The sequence below is a fragment of the Mesoplodon mirus genome, assembly GCF_964341445.2.
Source record: "Mesoplodon mirus genome assembly, chromosome: 3".
NCBI lineage: Eukaryota > Metazoa > Chordata > Mammalia > Artiodactyla > Ziphiidae > Mesoplodon > Mesoplodon mirus.
In genome coordinates, this window is record NC_138978.1 from 55,844,747 (window position 1) to 55,866,302 (window position 21,556).

A 21,556-nucleotide genomic window follows, 5' to 3' on the forward strand; every position below is an offset into this window, starting at 1 on the left:
ATAGGAGGTGTTTGTTACTGGCTTCGCTGGCCCCAGTGGGGTGGGAGGGGATTATGTGAATATAATGTCATATTTTGAGGTAGGTGATTGAAAAAGAGTATGCCAGGACATCTAGAGTTTGTTTTTCAATAGATAGTTGTGTTTTGTGCTAGTACAGGCCAAGGAGAAAGAATCTCTTTTAAAAGTTTTGAAATAGCTGCTGTTAATTGAGAAACAGTGAAAGACTTTCGGAATTCAAAGGTAGCATATATAAAGATACTTAGAGACTTGTGGAATAAAATTAGATGCAAGTTTTGGAAGAATCTACTCTCTGATCTCCTAATTAGAATGTGACTGTATATTATCAGAATTGACATAAAGAATTTTCTCTTTGAGGTTCTCATCACAGTGTTTGAAAAATTCTCCAAGATATTTTGTGCATGCGCCTCGGTATGTAATCTCCAGATGCCTAATTTATAACTATTCATCTTTGTTTGTAACACTATGAGCAGGTGCTTATGAACGAGATAGATTTGCTTTCCTGGGTCCGTTTGCTTTCTCTGTGAAGGGTTTTAGTTTATTGCTGTGTCGACAGCGTGGGTTAAACAGCATTGCATCTGAAGCCTTCCTTACACTGAAACAGGGTCACAGAAAGTACAGCCTCAGAGGAGGCAGCTGGGAGGAGAGGGAGAGGGGAAGGAGGGAGGGGAGGGAGAAGGTTAACTCTTGAATTTCCCACTTGTGCTGTTTCTTCTGAAACTGGCAGGTACATGGCATCTGGGATTAACATCGCCTATTCAGTACTCCCCATAAAATTGTTCAAGTTTATTGCTTATTTTCCCATACCTTCAAATATTTAACTGGTGAATTTGAAGTTGAATAATTACCTCAAAGGCATTACAGTAGAAGAACATTTCTTATTGTACTTTTGGCTCACATGATCAAGGTCAATGAGAAGGGGAGAACTGGAGACAGTAGCTTTACATTGGATGATTGCTTTTCTCAAAGCACCAGTGGGCTCAGGTTACTTCATTAAGAACCTCAAAAATGCAGTTTGGAAATGTCCTGTTTTGTATTTTATATAGTATTTTTATATAAGATGTGATTCACTGAACTGAAACTGTACCCTGCATTCCATTCAATTTGTTTCTCTATAATCAAAACGTATTCTATTCCAACATGGCTTTGTTTCACAAATGCCTTATTTAACCCAGAAACTGAGTCTTCATGATGTTGACCACAAAAATTCAATTCTTAAAAATCCAGATTTTCTACGCATCTGTATGAATGATGTCATGTAGACCCAGTGTTGGCATCTGGAACTGAATTTTTTGGGTTTCTGTTAAATATTTGGCATCATAGAGACAACAGCTTAAATGTTTTTTATCACAGTGGCACCTGCCACTTTTGGCTAGAAGAAAGCCATCCCCAATTGTCTTATGAGAAACCGCACTAATGGAGTTACTCTTTTTCCCCAAAAAAATATCCTGAGATAAAAATTATGTGCTCTAAGTATTTTAAATATTTAGGTATATATATTAACTCTTTTTTTTTTTTGGAGGAACTACTTTCTGGAACCATTTAAAGTAGTAGGCATATATAGATATAGGTCATAAAAATAATATTTTTAGGTAATCTTTTTGAGAGGACATCAGAAGAGGAATTTTTACAGGAGTTTTTTAAGACATAATTTAAACATGGCCTGCAGATTAGTAATTTCCTAGGCAAGCTTGCATTTTTCTATATAAATTTTTTTGTTAATAAGGCATGAAATTTGTATTAGTTGAATTATGGGAAAAGTTTTCTGGGAAAGCAATATTTTCTTTTCTGCCCTTAAAGAAGTAAAAATTGAAGTGTCACCCAAGCAGATAGGTAAGCTTTATAAATGCAGGAGAGGTATCCTGCACAGAAATCCATAAGCAAATACAAAATAAAATGGTCTCTCTTTTCCCCAAAGAAACCTCTTAAAATACTTGAAACATCAACCTGTAGAAGACAGATTAGATATGGTCCCTGTTTTTTCCAGCAGATAGAATTCCAACTAATGAATAGACATTTGAAGTAGGCAGCTTTCAGTTTATCATAAGACCTTTCTTTAAAAAAAAAAAAAAGAGTTCTTTGATTATACATAACCTCTATTTATTGAGCATTTTCTATGTACTAAGTACCTTAGGTACATTATCCAACGAATCTTGACAGCTACCCAATAGGATATATATAATTATCTCCACTTTATAGATTTGAAACCTGAGATCTGAAGAGATTGTTGATTTTCCCAAGACCACACATGATGAGGAGCGGAGCAGGAATGCATCCCCAGTTTTGTCTGACTCCAGGGCCTATGCTCTCAAACCACTGTGCTGTACTGCCTCATGGGCCGGTGAGCACCTTTCCCTGCAGATATTCAAACAGAGACTGATGCTCAACTCTCAGGAATACCACTGACGTATTCCCTGGTTTTAAATCTGAGATTGCACTAAAATCTAATCATGAGTATATACCCCAAAGAATCGAAAGCCGTGTCTCCAAGAGATACTTGTACACCCATGTTCTTAGCAGCATTCTTCACAATAGCCAAAAGGTAAAAGCAATCCAAATGTCCATTGACAGATAAATGAATAAACAAAATATGGTATCTATATTTTATTGTGTATATACCATTTTAATGTGGTATCATACGTATTATTCAGAATTGAAAAGAAAGGGAATTCTGCAGTATGTTACAACATAGATGAACTTTGAAGACATTATGCAAAGTGAAATAGGCCAGTCCCAAAAGGACGAATACTATACGATTCCACTTATGCGAGGTACCTAGTGTAGTCAGATTCATAGAGACAAAAAGTAGAATGGTGGTTGCCAAGAGCTGGGGAGAGGGCAGAATAGAGAGTTATTGTTTGGTGGTATAGAGTGTTAGTTTTATAAGATGAAAAAGGCTCTGAAGATGTGTGGTAGTGATGGTTGCACAACAGTGTGAATGTCCTGAATATCACTAAACTGTCCACTTAAAAATGGTTAAGATGGGGCTTCCCTGGTGGCGCAGTTGTTGAGAGTCTGTCTGCTGATGCGGGGGATGCGGGTTCGTGCCCCGGTCTGGGAGGGTCCTGCATGCTCCAGAGCGGCTGGGCCCGTGAGCCATGGCCGCTGGGCCTGCACGTCCAGGTCTTGTGCTCCGCGGTGGGAGAGGCCACGGCGGTGAGAGGCCCACGTACAGCAAAAAAAAAAAAATAGTTAAGATGGTAAATTTTATGTTGTGTGTATTTCACCGCAATTTTTTAAATGTAATCATTAGATAAACTCTTCATAGTCCTTTCTCCACTTGAGAGTCTAAAATTCTGTGAAACAACCAGGAAGAGTGAATTGTTTATCAAAAAACCCACTGTCATTTTGTGCTCTCATGTCCAACACATAGTGGGTAGCCAGCAGATACGGGTTGAATCTAAATGATTCATAAGGAAGTTTAAAAATAATGACTTTTGGGCTTCCCTGGTGGCGCAGTGGTTGGGAGTCCGCCTGCCGATGCAGGGGACACGGGTTCGTGCCCCGGTCTGGGAGGATCTCATATGCCGCGGAGCGGCTGGGCCCATGAGCCATGGCTGCTGAGCCTGCGCGTCTGGAGGCTGTGCTCCGCAACGGGAGAGGCCACAACAGTGAGAGGCCCGCGTACCGCAAAAAAAAAAAGACTTTTTCTTATTACAGTCGTGATACATGTTAATTGTGGAAAATACAGATGGGAAAAATAATAAAAATCACTTGTAGTCCTACTGTTAACATTTCTGTCTAAATCCATCCAGACTGCTTCTCTGCATACAAATATATTGCAAAAATGAGATCATATTATATACACTGTTTGGTAACCTGCTGTTTCTTCCCCGTAACAATATATTATGGCCTTCTTTCCATGTAAATTGGAAAAATTGAATATTGGCTTTTATTGCACCTATTCATCATCTGTAATGATTGGTAGGGAAAGATAACATGGATAATTGAAAGCCATTTTTTCTCCTCCTTCCCTTCCAGTCTATCTTTTTTCCTCCAGAGAATTCCTCCCTTCACTGAGACAGAATTGCCTTCTCTTTAGCCTTGCCTTGAGCTAGTTTTCTTTCAAACTGCCTTCCAATTGCATTGTCTGTCTCACCCCAGCTTTTGGCTCTGTTGGAACATTCCTGCCAAGTTATCTGTCCCATTCTTCTGAATCACTTGTCTGCTACCTCTGCTGCTATCATGATTTGCCTTTCGTTTTCCTTATACTCCTCCATTTTGTAGCTCATCATTAACATGGGGGGGGGTAGCCACCTCCTGACAGCCTTTAGAACACCCATCTGTTCTAAGAAACCGTGACCACCCAGAATCTCTTATTTTTCAGTATTGTCCACCATGACAGTTGATACTAACATATAGCAAAGTCTCTGGGGCATAGAGTATTTACTTCACTTTGGACACTATTAATGTCCCCTGCACACCCACTGAATGATATAAGAGAGCATGGCATCGTCTCAAACAGCAGAAAGCCAATGGCCATTTCAGTTGCATCTCATAATTTAATCTGATCCCTGAAAACGAGAGCCATTAAGAGGAGGCATTTATTTAGAGAAAAAAAGTTAATATTTCATCATGAGGTAATAAATAGAAATACCAATTCCCACACAGAAGGACTGGGCAAAGAACTCATTTTTTTTCAGGTTCTAGTTTAATCAGAATGTTCAAATAAAATGCTTAACCTGCAGAACACCAATGAGGACTAATTCTTTAAAATGAGAAATGAGTGCAAACAATACTAAAAAACAGGCATTTCTTCCCTGCCACCCAAATCTATCACTGTTCTACCTCAACAGAATTGTGGTATCTGAAATGCTATTTAAAACCAAATTACCATTTGGGTTATTAGAAGAATCGCTTGGCATGGCATGGGCCTGATTTGTTGACAAAAAGGCACAGGTGCTGTAACCTTTGCTTAATAAATCATTTAGTTGCCTGACTCTCAAGCAGTGTGGCTGCTTCTGCCTCATGAAATTTACAAATGTATGCACAAACCACACACTTCACTGTGCTGGAAACCTGCTGATCTGGAGAGGTCCCTGCAGAGCTAAATTATGGGCAGAGCACCCGTTGTCTGCCTTTGGTGGAGATGCACAGGGAACATAGGGAGGTGGTGGATATGGAGAGCGTTTGGATCTGTTGCCATTCTGTGTGTCATATTCCTGAAACTCTGCCTAAGAAACCAAAGCTCAGGCAATCTGCAAAATGCAAAACTTCCTAAGTCCCTTTCATCCGTCACTCATCATTTCTGACTATATTCCCAAGACCTACAGAAGGCAGGGAATAACAATTCTCCTCAAGTTGTTCAAAGTCTAATAGAGGAAACAGATGTAAAAAATAATAGTAATGACAACATTAATAATGCAGTGTGATACCAGTTACAACAAGGATTTGCCTAAGAGGCTTCGAGACCAGAGAGCTGAGCAGAAGAACTTTCCAAAGAGTGGAAGGGACAGAAAAGGCTAGATAGCTTTTCTCTCCTTGTCTAACTTTGGACTGATGATATGGCTCTGGTTCTTATACATTTTACCTTTTTCCTGTACTTTTAATTTTTTCCGTGAGCTGGCCGATAAGGCTTTATCCCATCTTAGGTAGAGAGACACGCTGAGTTCTGTCTTCTCTGGACCAAGCAGATAAAATTAGAATCCTTTCCCACTGCTGACATATCAGCCAGACCCCCCCCGCCACGCCCAATCCCTCATTTCCAAGAAACAGCCCTTCTTGTGTAATGTTCTCACCCAGGACATCAAGCTCACTTGAGATTGCACTGCAGTTAGCTGAAGCCATTCCCTGCCCCGACTCCAGCTGCCTGTCTGTAGGAGGTTAGGTACCACACAGAAGTTCAAGGAGCAGCCTGGATAGTTGCAAAGGCAGGAAACTCAGATTTCGTTAGAGAAAGGAAAGTAAAAAATATCCTCCCCCTTCTAGTTAGCATTGGATCTGAGCATTTTTGTTACAAGCCCATACAGCTGAAAACTCCCAGGATTGGAGAGGAATGGCAGATAAAATTCCATTTACTCGTAACTTTGAAAAAAGTTAATTGGCCAAATGGGCATTCTGTATTAAGCTCCAGTGCGTGCCAAGTTCTGTGCCTGCACTCCCTACAGGCCTCAGAGCCCTCTAAGATTGGTGCTGTTATCCCTATTTTACAGATGAGGAAACTGAAGTTTCAAAGAGTATACTTGCCCCATGGCAAACGAGGTAGTCAGGGTTTGAACCAGTCTGTCTCCAGAACTGCTCTCTTTCCTGAATACTATCTTTGTCCTTAACCATTTATAATGAAAGGTTACTGACCATTTTCTCTTTATGGTCTAAGATTGACTCATCCTCTCACATCAAGGAATAGGACCGACACTGCACTTGGTTCTTCTGAAGACCTGCCCCAGTTTCCTATTAGCCTGCATCTGTGAAATCAAGACTGAGTTCATTCTCTCATCCTGCCTGGGAAAAAGACCTTTACTAATGACATTAGTCTGCATCTGTGAGAACAACCAGCCTCTACCCAGAGCCCAGATAGCAGAGCAGCTGAGATTGTGAGCTTTCCTTTCAGATCTTGGTTGGAGCTTTATTTCATCACTTAGCAGTAGTATGTGTACTTCATGTTTTGTACGTTTTAAAATTTTTTCTTTGTAATTCAATTTTTCTAGCCTGGTTTATTAACTGTAAAATGGTGATAACTGTATTTATCTACCTTCTACGGTTGTTTTGAGTCTTAAATTCTGTTAGTGTAGAGAAAGTAAGTGCTTGACGACCTGTTAAATGCTCAACAAATAATAGCATTTGTTGTTCAGTTGATAACTAAACTCATATTTAAACAGTATTTTCTGGATTACAAAGTATTTTCTCATTTGATCTTCAGAGCAACCCTTTGAAGTAGGCAGAGCCGTTATTATTATCCCCATTATACAGATTTTAAAACTGAGGTTTAAAGAGAGGGAAGTGACTTCCCCAGAACCACATAGCCGGGGGCTCGTAGAGCCAGGACACAAACCTGCTTCTGATTCCAGAGCCCACACTCCCTTCAGCATGCCCCATCAGGGAAGGACTTGTATGCGTCCTCGTGTGCTACTGTGTAGATATGGGCAGAACCTGCCCACCAAACGCTGGATCTAAAGTAACCATCCAGTTAGGACAAAATTAGGACAACACCTCCACAAGATCAGAATCTCATGGATTCTTCCACTGAGCATCTGCCCTAAAGGTACTCCAAAAGCCTCATTCAACTGGGTACATCTGTCCTTGCCCTGCACGCCGTTTCTTCTCTTAAGCCAAATTGTGCCCCAAGGAAGAGGAGACTTCCCAAGGGGAAATCATGTCTCTGAGGGTGGCAAGGACTGTGGCAAATGAGTGTACCCCCCAGAATCTGCGGGGAAAGGCAGTGCCTGGTCATTCTTTTCTCTTACGTTCTCTGCTCCAGCCGTAGGTGTTGAATAGTCAGCACCGCCTCGTGGAGATGTTACCCCTGCCATCTGCTCCCTCTTACTGTGGGCAGGAGCGACTCCCCCAGCTTCCCAGCCCCCACCCCAGCCTGTAAGTTCTTACCATGTTCTCTTCGCAAACACTTGGCAGCTGACTCACGGACAGCCTATGAGACACGCTTAAAATACATTTTTCAATAAACAGAACCGTTGTCTTTCAAGTTTTTTTAATTGGGCAGCGCGTTTTAGTTGTCCTCAGCCACAAATTTCACTTCTGAGCCAAGTGGGAGCCTCAGTTCTAGGTACTGGTCTCCTTTTTCTCGCTCAGTTTTTAATACTTCGGAGATCCCATCATGTTTAATGGCATATTTTGGTTTGGTTTTAGCCTTTCTGTTTGTTTGTTGCCTTGCTCCAAAAAGATTTGGGGAAACTTCTTAGTTGAAGCAAATTGATGATCGTTGAAAGAATTAAGGTGCTTACATGGGATTTGGCACACAGTAGGTGCACAATAAATAGTGGTTCTTTTCATGCTTACTTCTTTTCCAGTATTTAAATGAGATCAGTGGCAATGGAGAAGGGGAAGAGAAAAGGGAGATTTCACAGGAAATTTTAGATTTCGTGGAAGAAGAGAAAGGACCAAACGTCTGGTATTTATTTAATTAGCCCTTAGGATTGTGGGAAAAGTGGGATAGAAAATGAAGAGGGGGGAACGATTGAAACAAGAAGCTGTGAATGGGTGTAAAGAGCTGAGAGGAGTTAGATCAGAATTTGATGATAGCCTTACAGTGAAGTCAGAAAACCATGGTATCAAATGCAGCACTGCCGTCAAAATTTCCAACCCTGAAATGGTTTTTTTTTTTCGCGGTACGCGGGCCTCTCACTGTTGTGGCCTCTCCCGTTGTGGAGCACAGGCTCCGGACACACAGGCTCAGCGGCCATGGCTCACGGGCCCAGCCGCTCCGCGGCATGTGGGATCCTCCGGGACTGGGGCACGAACCCGTGTCCCCTGTATCGGCAGGTGGGCTCTCAACCACTGCGCCACCAGGGAAGCCCTGAAATGTGTCTTGATAATGATGTTTCCAGTCAGTGGAAGTTTCAGGATACTGAGGGAAATGCGCTTTGTTTTTAAGCTGAAATATACTTGATTTACAATGTTGTATTAATTTTTGCTGTACAAAAAGTGATTCATTTATACATATATATGCATTCTTTTTTATATATATTCTTTTCCATTATGGTTTACCACAGAATATTGAATATAGTTCCCTGTGCTATACAGTAGGACCTTGTTGTTTATCCATTCTATATATTAGTTTGCATCTGCTAACCCCAAACTCCCACTTCATCTCTTTCTTACTCTCCCCTCCCCCTTGTCAACCCAAGTCTGTTCTCTATGTCTGTGAGTCTGTTTCTGTTTCATAAAAGTTCATTTTTGTGTCCTATTTTAGATTCCACATATAAGTGATATCATATGGTATTTGTCTTTCTCTTTCTGACTTACTTCACTTAGTATGATAATCTCTAGTTGCACCATGTTGCTGCAAATGGCATTAATTCATTCTTTTTTATGGCTGAGTAGTATTCCATTCTATATGTGTACATCTTCTTTATCCATTCATCTGTCGATGGACATTTAGGTTGTTTCCATGTCTTGGCTATTGTGAATAGTGCTGCTATGAACATAGGAGGTGTGTGTATCTTTTTGAATTATATTTTTGTCTGGATATATGCCCAGGAATGGGATTGCTGGATCATATGGCAACTCTATTTTTAGTTTTTTGAGCACCATCCATACTGTTCTCCATAGTGGCTGCACCAACTTAATTCCCACCAGCAACGTAGGAGGGTTCCTAAGGGAAATGCTCTTGACACTCATGGTCTGATTTCTTTAGGGGAACAAGGAAAAAGTCATGAATCAAAGAGTACAATAGACTTATTTTCATGTCCTGGCTGTGCCATTTATCTGAGTGATCTTGGACATGTTACCCTTTAAAATTCTGTTTCCTTATCTATGAAATGAAGGTGATAAAGTATCTACCTCATAGAAGAAAACCCAATTAAGTGTGGCTTCAGCCAATCAGGTTTTCTTTTCTCACATAGCAAGAGATCTGTCAGTGAGTGCTTGTTGGCATTGTTTCAGCTGCTACATGTTGCCAGCAGGAACCTTGCTCTTTCTAACATTCTGCTCTACCATTCTTAGCATCCACAATCAGGTGCCTCTGACTGCAAAATGACTGCTGCAGCTCCAGGCATCATACCCATATCCTTCCCCATTATTCCTCTCATATCAGGGAACAAAGATCCTGCCTTATTCCTTCCCTGTTTCCTGCTAACAAATTTCTATTTGGGTCTCATTGACTAAAACTGGCCACATTTTAATCTTTAGTTGCAAAGGATGCCAGGAAAGCCAGCACAAAACTATCTTGATTGGCTATGATCATGACTCATTACCCAGGGTTGGTCGCATTGTCCTCCCTAAACAAAATTGCAGAAAGAAGGGGCAATAGCTAGTGGGTAGACTGTTAACAGTATCTGCCATCTGCCTTTTTCCCATTCCCTGGTAGGTTCCATGCTGTTTTCAACTCCTGTTCTTGCACTTGACTCCTTTCCTCTCTTGCTGCTTGTCTCCTTCCAGTGCCTTTCCTCCACACTCACTCCCTGTGCATCTAGGAGACAGGTATGCTGTGTGCATGTGTGAGTGTACAGTGATCATCTCATTTCAGACCTCTGTTGGAGTCCAGGATTTGGGCAGAAGTACTGGAGTTTTCTGCAGACCAGCTCCCACAGGGCCGGGTCAAGGTTCTTCTGGTAAACGAGGACTCTGAAAAGGCTGCGTTGAAGGACATGTGCCTTTGTAATTGCAGGGGAACTCTGGGAAACAGTGCCCTCCACGTGCCCTCCCAGGTGCTTATCAAACAGTCAGCAATAGGTTCTGGGTTTCTCTTTTATGACTTGGAACCAGATGCTTCCTTTGCAAAAGAAAAGAGCCTGGTTTTGCTGAGCTTGAGTCAACAGAGTTCAGAGAACAGGAAAATGAGTGCATTGGCCCTGCTACATGCTCTGAGGAGAGAAGGCAGTACAGGTGGGGTTCCCACTTTCCACAAAGCCCCTGCATGTGAAAATCCCATACCGGGGAAGAATTTGCTTTACCAAATGTTTCTGCACTCTAAATAATGACTGTTCACATTAGGAGAGGTTCCTTTAGGACACAGGCTTTCCCAGGCCTTCTAATGAGTCTAAGACCTTGAAGGTTCCACAGATACACATAGTTCCAAGGCCAGAGCCTATTGTCTAACGTGAGATTCTCAAAGATCTCACGTGAGTTCTCAATGATTCTTCCTGGCCGCTTTTCCCACACCCACTTGTTTACCTTCCTCTTTGTTTATTGAGGACGAAGACACATTCTTTTATCAGTGGCCTATGTTTTGGGTATATAGCCTTTCATTGGAGCCTGTTCATTAAGTTACATTCCACAGTGCAGGCTTCCCCCAAAATATTTGCCTGAGAATTTTTCCTTAGGCTTCACATCGCTTCCTTTATATCAGAGACAAAGTAACGTAGCACTTCTAATTGGCTTTTCACTTTCCAAATGCTTTACACATTAACTAATGAACCACATGATCTCGTGATAAGCTGGATCCCTGGGTTGGAGCTGGGACACGGTTAGGACAGGCTGTCCTGGCCTGGTGTTCCTCGCCCTCACACTCTCCCTTCCCCGCACATGCTGCCACCCGTCCCACCCGTCCCACCCCCCTACCCCTCCACCCCCAGAATCGGAATGTGTTGGGCTAAATGGAGCTGCGGCCCAGGCACAAACATCCTCAGCACAGGGCAGCCTTGGGCCCACACAGCTCTGCCTTAACGATGTGGGAAGTGCCCAGCACTGCCTTCCAAGGCTGGATATGCTGCATCTTCAAGGAAATTTAAGGCAGCCTTCGTGGAACACAGGTTCTGCCCCTCTCAAGTACAATCTCCCTTCCGTGGATCTATGGCCAAGTGTGTATGTATGTGTATTGGGGAAGCAGTAGCACCAGGGGTCAGGGGTGGTGGGAATGGTAGGACAATACAATGGAAAGGTCTAGTAAGGGAACTGAACATAGTGCATCTTAGTAGAGTAAAATGAGCACTGGGCTGGGGGTCAAAATATCTGGATTCCTAGCTCATCTGTCCCACTCACCAGCCATGTGATTGTCCTTAGGGAGAAAAAAGAAATCAGAATGTACTGAGCACATACTATATCCCTGGTACCTACCACACCAGGGTACTACTGATATATATGATCCAATCCCTGCCATCCATTGCTTACAGACTTTTAAGGAGAAAAGTAAACAAATTATAGTAAGATATGGTAAGGGAAACAGTTGAAGTACGTATAATCTACAGGTAGTGCAGAGAGTAGATAATTAACCTGGGGGAGAAGCAGGAAATTCATGGAAGATATTCTAGAGGAGATTTCACATGAGCTAGTTTGGAAGGAGGCAGAAATAATTCCATTCCAGGAAAGGGGAACAACACATGCAGAGAAACAGTGGTGTGTGTTCAGAGAATTCTGTTTCATATGTTGGTTAATGTAAGGTAAATGACAGAGAATGTTGAGTAATGAGGCTGGCAAGTTAAACGGGGTCCAGTCTTGAATACATACATGCCTTTATACAATGATAAGGCACTTGGACTTTATTCTGTGGGAGATGGGAAGCAGGTGAAGGGCACAGTGGGATCTCTGTATGTGAAGAAACCTTAACTTAGCTTGGTTTAACATGCATGAGGTCTGAGATTTTACAGGTAGTAGCAGCATTAAGACCTATGGTCATGAGGTACTCTCCTCTCCAAGGCAGTATAACATAGTAGAGAAAATAGAAGCTTTGGAGCCAGATGGACTTGATTTTGATTTATCTCAGTACACGACTCATATGGATTAAATTGTAACACCCCCCCCCCAATTTCATACGTTGAAGCCCTAACCCCCAATGTGATAGTATTTGAAGATGGGGCCTTTGAGAGGTAGTTAGGTTTAGATGAGGGTGAGACCCTTATGATGGGATTAGTGGTCTTTTAAGAAAAGACAAGGAATTCCCTGGCGGTCCAGTGGTTAGGACTCAGTGCTTTCACTGCTGTGGCCCCAGGTTCAATCCTTGGTCGGGGAACTAAGATCCCATAAGACACGCAGTGCAGCTAACAAAAAGAAAAGAAAAGACACCAGAGAGCATGCTCTCTGTCATGTGAGGACTCAGCAAGAAGGCAGCCATTTGCAAGCCAACGAGATGACCTTCCCTGGGTACCAAATCAGTTAGAACTTTGATCTTGGACTTCCAGCCTCCAGAACTGTGAGAAGATAAATTTCTGTTGTTTAAGCCACTCAGTCTATGGTATTTTGTTATGGTAGCCTGAGCAGACTTCTACAGTGACCTTGGGGTAATTTTTAGCCTTTCTGACCCTTAGATGTCACATTTATAAAATTATAAATTAATTCCTGCATTCCACTTAGAGTTTTGTGAAAATTCAATAGGGTTAGAATGTAAAGCCCCCAGCACCCCACTCTGGCACGGGGAAAGCTGACGTGTGCTGCTGCCTTTTCACTCCTTAGAATGGAACCTCCGTCAGCACCAGAAGTGAGGCAGGATGCATCTCCTTCATCTTTGGGACCAGGGACCCGTGATTGCCGGTAGAGACATAGAAATGTTAATATGGTGAGAACCACAGAGGTAATCTGGTAATTTTTCCCCTGGGCTGCCTCGTCTCTCCCTCCATCCTCCCATGTCCATTTTCCATAAACTGTGCCATTAATTCTCTCACTAGCTAGTGGAATGATATTTATTTATTAAGAACATACTTAGCATACTCCCAAGGAGCAAGTTAAAGCTCAGCTAACAGCTTCAGTTTCTGGTTGTGAGGAAAAATACACTAAGGAATGTATATGGAGAGTTTCTATGTATGGTATAATTTCATATTAAAAAACTATTAAACTTTATGCTGGATGAGGGAGAGAAGAAAAAGATCCCAGTGCAAAAACAAGTTATGAACCTAGGAGCACAGTTTCTGAATGTTTATTTTGTCAGATACGCAGCTGACATGACTGGCTCTAATGGGGTGGTGATCCTCATTGAATTGCAGATGGCTGTGAGTGATTGAAATGCCACCGGGACTTAAATAAGTGGTGCATACTGTATTACTTAGGCTGCATCCTTTAGCCAAGTGGAAGGCTTCTTTTTCTCCATCCATTCCCAACACACGCATGCACACACGTAACATGCACACACATGCATGCATCTCTCCATTCCAGAAACTCCGTGTAGAGCCTTAATTTCCCATCTAGAACGATGCCGATGTGCCTTTCCTGACTTTGCCCCTTTGCCCTCTGCCACCAAAGTGCAGCCCCACCACACACACACACACACACGCTCCAATGCAGATAATGGTGTCTCAGATCAGTCTGCTTTGCTGCAGCATCAAGACCCAAATCAATTTATCGACTCCATCAGAATGGCTGGTACAGTAATTGTTACAAGAGAAGAATGGAAAGTGAGAACGTTTCCACGTGAAAAATAAAAATGACGTTTTGTTCTTTCCTGCCCCCCACTTTTGCCTCATAGATCTTTATGTGTTTACACAGCAGAGAGCACTTTACTTAAGTTAATCAGCTCCTTCTACATTATTAATTGTGACAGGGTGCTACATGACAGGAAGAGTATTATGGGAAACATTGATCTCACTCAGATGGCGTGGTCCTGAGCAGGTTTGGTATTCCTTCCCCCATCTCACTGCTTTGGGCTCCCATCAAATCACATTTCCCTGATTGACAACACAGAACACCTCCCATCAATACAATTGATTCTGTGAAAAAGGACAAGGAACGTTTTTCAGCTGGAGATGATGAATCATGGTGATGGTAAAGAGAACATTTCAGAAATCTTCTTTCAGTTTAGAAACTTAAATTGGGAACTAAGGTACTATTATCATCCCGAACACAAGCCTAATGTATATCCTCAGAAAAATGCTCCTGTTAAAAGAAACTTACTACAAGTGAAAAATAGATTTAGTTGAAGCCAGCAGTGAACCTGAAGATATAATAGATGTTTTTAAAAGGCCATCCGCTAATTTTTTGTGGGACATTTTTGGTTAAGTGCACATCTTTGAAAGACATTTCATTAAAGTTCAACTTTCATGGCTTATACCTGTAGACCCTAACATAAATCCTATGTGAATGGACAAAAGTGAGTGGGTATCATTTGTGACCTGGAAATAAAAGGTCAACCATTGGATTTATAGCTTTTTTAGTGAAAAGAACATAAAGATTCCTGCCAACTGGAGTCAATCCATATTTTAATGTTTCCTAGTTAAGATTATAAAATCAAGAGATTAGGATCATGCTGTTCAGTGAAGGTCAAAAATTAAATGTGATGGGCTAAGTGTCATTCCCAAGGGGCAGAAGTTAATATTTTAAAAACCGTTTCTACCACTGGCAGTCAAGACATGAATTGTCCATGATCATTAACCAAGTTAAGGAGAAATCCCACTATTATTACTAAATTTAATGATGATTATTACACTAATCAACTATATGGTTAAATTACTCTGCTGTTCTCCTTTAATGTCCCCAAACAATAATAGTGGATTGATTGCTGTCAAATAATTCTCATATACAATTGTGAACAAGTCATGATGAGGGCTCGTGGACGAAGGCTTATTTGTGGGAAAAGAAGTTGTGGCTATGTTATGGATAAGAGAAATAACATAGAACCTTACTCTGCATATAACATTCTTCTAAGACCAAGACTCTGTGACACTACAGACCTGTTATTAAGTATGATTCACCAGGACAAGTTTTTTAAATACAAAAAAAAAAAAGAACATGCATTTCTTTTCATTATCTTTTTTTCTGTTTCCTATTTTTGCCATCTTTTTCTTTTCTTTGTAGGAAAAGAATCCATTTACAGGTCCTTTTCTTCTTCAAACTTGTAGAGCTCTGGATCCCATCTCCTTTGGATTTTTATTAAGGGAGAAGAAAGGTTATTTAAAGGTGTTTATAGGATGACTCAGACACATGGTACCCCCTGCCATTTTCAAATCCATTTTAAGATACTGGTATTTGGGGAAGTTACAGAAATTCAGAATCCTGAAGCCGATAGTTTTCTTAAAGAATGTCACCTCCACACCCCATCATTTTTCAGATATGACTTTAAGTGCATTTTGGAATAAAGTGTGTATACTTCTGATCAAACAGCCCCTCCAAACAAGAGGGCCCAAGCTCAGGGAGTTGAAACGACTTGTGAAGCCACACAGCTAATCAGAGGCAAAGAAGGTCTGAGAGGCAGGGTTTCTGACACCAGGGAGGGAAGGCACTGGTAGTTTAATATGTGGCTTAGGATATGGGTGCACAGCTTCTATTTTACAGAGGTGTTTTACAGAAGTTCAATATCCATTAGACTGACCCAAGTGCATTGGAATCCTGAGGAACAAAAGCATATACTTCCAGAGTTCACCGTGCAGAATTTATCTTCACACACTACCACCTAGTATTGTGTGCATGTGGGTGTGGGTGTGCGTGGGTGGTTTTTAAACCTGTGCTTCTGTCTGTGCTCTGGGGGAGCTTTCAGTGGCGTATTTTTCTAACTTCTGTCCTTCACAGTGCAGACAAAGGTTAAAACTCCCATCTACTTTCACAGGCAAATATTTTAAGGTACTTCTATAGGAGGCAGGCAGCAGGGAGGACCTTTGATTTAAAGTTCAACATTTACATTTGTAATTTTGCCTAATTTCTGTGCTCACGTTAATTAAATTGAAATTGTTTAATTAGAATAAAAACTGAAATTGATCATTAGGATTAATTTAACCTGATAGGCTTTGTGTGCTTTTCTAGGCAAATATTATGAAATGTAGTGATAATGACGCAGCAAGAGGTATAATTTCACATCTTATAATGATTTTAATATCTGCCAGTTGTTCTCTCTGGTATCTGGATAGCTCTCAATGTTGCTGTTAGTTCCGTCATTACCATTCAGCTAGGGCCAGGCTGTATCTCTCTGCTGGCTTCTTCCCAAATATTTTTTCCTGTCAAAGTCTAAAGATGTACCAAATTCTCTTCACCCCCGCCTCCTAAAAACATAATCCTTTCCCTTAACCCACCCCCACCATCTTCCAGGAACGCTATTTGCTTGGCTCTTCCCCTCGGCCTTGCATCACAAAGACCTTTGTAAAACAAGAACTGCAGAATGACACTCCTTATGGAATTCACTAGTGTTCCTCAGTTCTGGGGACAGTGATGTCAAATCTGGACTGTCCCTCTGCACCCCTTCCTGGCTGCTTGCTTTGAATAAGAACCAGGCACAGAATTAAGCCCCATAGTAAGATGAGGGATGGTACCCACTGAATAACTCTAAGGGAGCAGGAGAGAGAAGGCAGCTTCTCCAAGTGCCTAATTTGTGTCCAGGCAATAGCTTGCCCTCTTCATCCTGTGCCTTCCATGTAACTCCATCCAACGAGCATGTTTCCAAATTGGTGGCCTCTGTTTCTGAAAGAAAATTGCTGAAGGATGAGACTACTGTTTTGCCCTAAGATTCAGCATGAATGAAATAACAGTAGATCTGCATCAGTCTACCAACACACTGATGAATGTTAAACTTTTTGAACTATCAGGTCAACTATCAAATTATTTTGTCTTCAGAAGAATTAAGATCTGCATGGATAGATTAAATCCTCAGGAAAATCTGCAAAGCATTTGAGTATCGAATTCCTCCCATCCACCATTTTGCCAGAGATACTTAAAAAAAAAAAAAAAATTGACATTGGCAGTTATGTTTACTTTGTTTCCTGCAACAACCCTTAAGGCAGAAGTTCAAAGGATAGTGGAGAATGAGTCAAAATTGGATAGATATTTATGAGTAAGGAAGAAGAGAAACAAAAACTAGACAAAGGAAAGAACATGTGATTCTCAGTAATTTGGGAATGAGTGACCAATGGTATAGTAGAGACTATCACATATGCAAATTATTATCTTTCTGCAGCTTGGCCAATCGTTCCTGGCCAAAGGCAGAGAAACTCTTAGGGTTGTGAGTCCTGATTTCATTCAGTTGTCATAAGTTAACTGCCGCCCTCAAAGAAACTAATTTTATCGTTCATTTCTACAGAATGTCATCTACGTGGATTCTACTTTTATTCATGTCTTTATCCAATAGAAGAAACTTACTATGTTCATAGCAAAGGGTTTTATTTGGATGCATATTCACATTTAGTTTGTTTTTTAAAAATCCTTGATGTGTCTAGCAGTTGAGCTAGGCTAAGTTCAAGCGATTGAGAGAAAAGAGGATATAGCCAGCATACTCAGGCTGTTATTGTATTTATCCAAGAAAAGTGACTGCCCATTATGTACTAGGCCAAGAAGCTATATGGGCTAGCATATAAAGATGAGGTTTCTGTCTTCCCCATGTCAGAAAGGAAGACACATACATTTAAAAAAGCATCACCTTTGTTTGACAGCTTAGTTTAACTTAAGTTAAAAGACAAAACACTTCCATATTTTCATGTTTCACTTCATCCTCACAACCACGGTGCTAGGAAAGTGTGTTTTTTTTGTTTTTGTTTTTTTTTTCTGTACGTGGGCCTCTCACTGTTGTGGCCTCTCCCATTGCTCCGGACGCTCAGGCTCAGCGGCCATGGCTCACGGGCCCAGCCGCTCTGCGGCATGTGGAATCTTCCCGGACCGGGACACAAACCTGTGTCCCCTGCATCGGCAGGCGGACTCTCAACCACTGCACCACCAGGGAAGCCTAGGAAGGTGTTCTTAATCAGAGGCACAAACTGAGACCGGATTCACAATGGACTCAGTCCATCTTCCCTGAGCCAGGTAGTTTCTTCTCTGAATCCCCACAGCAGTGCTTTCTTTTGAGCTATTTATCTGACTTACCACCTGTCACTGTGCAGGGATGCAGCTGCTGATGCTGGAGTACTGGGAATGCCACACCCTGCAATTCCGGGTATGCTCACCTATCAGGAAACTGCTCCAGGGCCGAGATGCTATAGAGTAACACTCAGGTGTTGAAGCATTGGTTTATTATTGCTGTACCCACTTTCTTGCTAAACTCAAATTCACAGAGAAGTTGAGTGGCAAGAGTTCTTGGTATTGTTTGTCCGGCTCTCCTTCCATTTCTGTCCACAAAGACCATCACTGCTTTCTCTGAACTCCAGGACCCTTGCTTAGCAAGGAGACTGAGTCTTAATCTCAGTCAGCCAGGAAACCAGTTCTCTCCAGATTGGTTTCTATGAGCATCTCAGAAACCCTACTTCAACCCTTCAAGCTTCTAAACCAAAAATAGCCATTTCTTCCTCTCTAGTGTAACTTTGTTGGCTGGAAAATCCCTGAGATCTTTTTGACCTCAAAAATCCCTTAGTGGGGGCTGCCCTGGTGGTGCAGTGGTTGGGAGTCCGCCTGCCGATGCAGGGGACGCGGGTTCGTGCCCCGGTCCGGGAGGATCCCACGTGCTGCGGGGCGGCTGGGCCCATGAGCCATGGACGCTGGGCCTGCGCGTCCGGGGCCTGTGCTACGCGGCGGGAGAGGCCACAACAGTGAGAGGCACGTACCACAAAAAAAAAAAAAAAAAAAAAAATCCCTTAGGTTTTTTCATAAACATAGTAAGGAGTCCCTTCTGAGTTGGGGACATTTATCTTCATAACACTTTTTAACTGCATTTTTCAAGTCAGAAAACCAGTTTACACAAACCCTAGGTCTTAAATTTGGAGACAATAAATATGTATTGACCACTTTCCACAAAGAGTTGAAAATGATTTCAGAGAAATCTAAAGTCACGACTATGGAATTCTAGAATATGCATCCATCTTTTTAAATGGAATGTTACCACGAGAGCCTTATCGGGAAAATTAAGAAGATTCAGTTCTCCAGGCCTGGCCTTGTCTTTCTTCCCCTCTTTCTTTGACTTTATAGTAGATCTGAGGAAACTTTTAATACTAACTAAAGCTTACTGTTGCCTGGCCTCTGAGTCTAAAATGCCTGAGAAAGCAGTACAGATTCCAACTGTAAAACATTCCTCCCCCAAGCCTTGGAAACTAGTGTACAGAGGCCGGTAGAGTTCAGAGGGAGCACATGTAAATGAGGCTCAGTTATAAACTCCTGAGGAGTGTTTTATTTAGTTTAAACCTGAACTTGAACTTGTAAACCTGTTCCTGGAGAACAACACAGAAAGCTGATGCAGTAGAACAGGAAGCCATATCTCAGCTCAGACAATTCACTTCTTTAAAAGAAAAGAAAGTCTTTGAGTAATTTTTTTTTAACTGAACTGCCTTTAGGATAGCACAAGGTGGCATCTTTGCAAGATTTTTGTGATTGCAGAATCAGAAAGAAAGTTAATATGTGGCATTTGAATAGGCCACCATTCTTGCAAAGTGAACAATGGGATCTCCTAGCCGTAGGGTGATTTAACAAGAGAAAAGGGTATTTAAAAAGCCAAAGAACACATAACCATCATCCAATCTGTAACTGGTTTCATTAAAATATAATAAAGTGATAGGTATGGAACTGTTCCAAATCGGCACTGTGTGTACGAGTTCTGAGTTTGTTCTTAAATCTCAGTTACTAGGAGAGCACTACCAAGTAGAATTCATCTGAAAACAAAGTAAGTGATTTTGTTTGCGTGCTTGATTTTATGACACATTCTTAAATATGTCTTCAGGAATCTTTGCTTATGAAATCACCATCTTTAAAGTCATTACTAAAAGGTAAAAATGAATTAAATTTTCTGTGTTGGAATGATACTACCTCTCTCCCAGAAGCATAGATTCCTGACAGGGAAGCTTAGTAGCTCTGCTGATCCCATATGTTATGTTCACGTCCAAATCATCGATAAGACCTTTGACAGAGACCCTTAATGCTGTGGGATTTCACCTTTGCACAATCCCCAACCCGGCCCTACCGAGACGCTTCCAACTCACCTCCCCTGGAAGAATATTCAGGAAGAGTCTAATTGTTTGTAGTAGTGAATATTGCTTAGTTGTAAATTTAATCTACAAATATAGAAGGAAAAAATCTGAACATAAAAAGCATTTGCTGTTTCAGCATTAAAAAAAAAGCACTGTCATTTGAAACTGCCAACTCCCCCATGTGGGTTTGTTTTGCAAGTCACGTCTTAACAAAGACAAGTTTTGTTGCCATAAAACCCTAAATCCTACCACATTTTCAGAAGGAGGAGGAAAGCATTGTTCACTGATCCCTAGTTTGTGCTTTCAGGGATGTCACGTAAGAGCTTTGACTGGACTTGGGGAAATCATTCCATTTTTATCCAAGGCAGTTGGCTCCGATGAAACCCTGACCCCATCGGGTGACATCTAGAGCACACCAATGCCTCCCTTAATGATGCTGCTTACATTTTAGGCCAGTATTTCAAAGATCTGTCTCTATGTTTGTTATTTCCCCCCACCACCAAATAATATAGTAATATTATAACAACTGGCATACTGAGGCCTGTTCTGCAGATAAATAAAGTTGTGACCCCTGATGTCACACAGACTAGAATTTAGGTCTCTGACTTTTTCCATGGTCAAGCTCCTTCTAACCTCAGTGAGGGATATGAACAGTTTTATCCCTGCCACTATCACATCTACACAGCGAACAAGGAAAAGATGACTCCTGGACCAATACAATTGAAAAGCAGGTGTTCCCAGAAGGTACAGGTGTAGGAACGGGATCTTCGTAGTGTAATCAGAGCAGCCAAAATCCCAGGGCAGCCAGTGACTGAGCTGAGACTTGAACCCAGGCCCCTGCCTCAGAGTCCGGTGCTGAGTTGCATCTTACTGTACTCTCACCCTCTTCTCTCAAGAATCTGAGAACCAAGACGCTACAACCTCCTCTGCGCTCTGTCCTGATCCCGTCTCTGCGCCTCACTTGTTGGGCTCAATACACAAGCTTCCGTCCCGGCTGCCAGACGGGTAGTTGCGGTTGCAGTTGAGTGTGCCCTCTTCCTTCCTCTTAATCCAGTGAATGGAGTGGGGAGGGCTGCTGCTTTGCATAGCCTTTGAGAGAGTGGGGGTCTGCCCTCATTCTTGTGGGGGATCGAACCAGGTGGAGAGAGAGAGAGACAGAGACAGAGACAGAGACAGAGACAGAGACTGGCTGG

At 41.8% G+C, this 21,556-nt stretch overlaps 1 protein-coding gene across 3 annotated transcripts in view; it reads left to right on the forward strand.

The window, feature by feature from the left end:
- NFIA (nuclear factor I A) overlaps nt 1–21,556 on the forward strand; it is a gene marked incomplete at its 3' end in the record, with an annotated part of 384,610 nt that overhangs the window by 346,560 nt on the left and 16,494 nt on the right. The gene's annotated exons all lie outside the window — the stretch shown is intronic.